We start from the raw sequence: 1,256 nt of genomic DNA on the forward strand, positions 1-1,256 counted from the left end.
TCTGCCCAACTCCTCTTTTGTTTCCCAATTACCGGCGTCGAAACCCAATCCCTGCTAAGATTCCGCAGAACCATTCCTTCTAAACAGGATTCCTTTGTGTTTATCCCACGCATGTTTGAATTCCATTACCGTTTTCATCTCCACCACCTCCCGCGGGAGGGCATTCCACATATCCACCACCCAAATGCTAAACTCTTCTGCTCAGTGTGCAGTGGTGGCCTAAAAAGCAAACAGGATGCTAGGAATTATTAGAAAAGGGATGGGAAAATAGGTGTTTATTGGAAACACAGGAAAAATGTGCTTTCCCCTAACAGTCTCTCACCCCTCTTCTGATTTGTCTTGCATTTTCCACTCAGGTTTTATGCTTTTTTTTTTTTTTTTTGCAATGATGACTCATAAGTGACATAAATTAATGTATATATTTGATTCTCTTGGAAAAGGTACTTGTGGAGTAAAACTACCAATCAACACTGATTTATTTTATTTATATTTCTGTATCCTTAAATAACCTCTAATTAGCTAGAAAATAAACACCTAAAGTTAGTAGTTGTGATCACCTAAGAATAGAAGCCATAATTATAAAGAGGCATAGTACTGCAAGGTATAAATTACTCAGATGAACAAATTTTGATGTAGCACTCAGAGAGAAACACATTGAGGAAACCTGTGGCGGTGGGTGACTAGGCTGTTTAGGGAGGTTAAAGTGGGTGGGGCTAGGTAGAACAGAGTAAATTAAAATCCTTGGGGTGTGGAGCAATATTTATGCTGCAGGAAAGGGACTGGGACCTTTGAACACAGCAAGGAAGGAATCCCTCACTGCATGGCCCTGGTGCAGCTACACCAGCTGTGCTCCCCCCTCCTCCCCCCCCCCCCCCCCCCCCCCCCCCGGGACCTCTGTTACTGATAGTAATTATATACCAAAAAAAAATCAAAATAATGCATCAAAGCATTACAATATATTAAATACAACAATATTTGCAGTATTTTGGAAATATATGCAGGCACTTAAAACTTGGGTCCCAGTCAGCCCTAATACCACAGTCCTGCATCTTCCAGTTGGTTACGTGAACAATGGTGTTCAGTAGTCCTGTAACAGAAATCCTGTGGTTAATGGCAATGATAAAATGATTTACCTATCAATTTTTTGGTAGGTTGCTAAATGGCCACTAGGCTTCAGATCTGCTAGCCTTTAGTGTATTATTGAGTTACCAAACATGTATGAAATATGGTTTCTATATATATTGGCTGTACCTAAT

Source organism: Microcaecilia unicolor, chromosome 3, assembly GCF_901765095.1.
Source record: "Microcaecilia unicolor chromosome 3, aMicUni1.1, whole genome shotgun sequence".
Classification (NCBI taxonomy): Eukaryota; Metazoa; Chordata; class Amphibia; order Gymnophiona; family Siphonopidae; genus Microcaecilia; species Microcaecilia unicolor.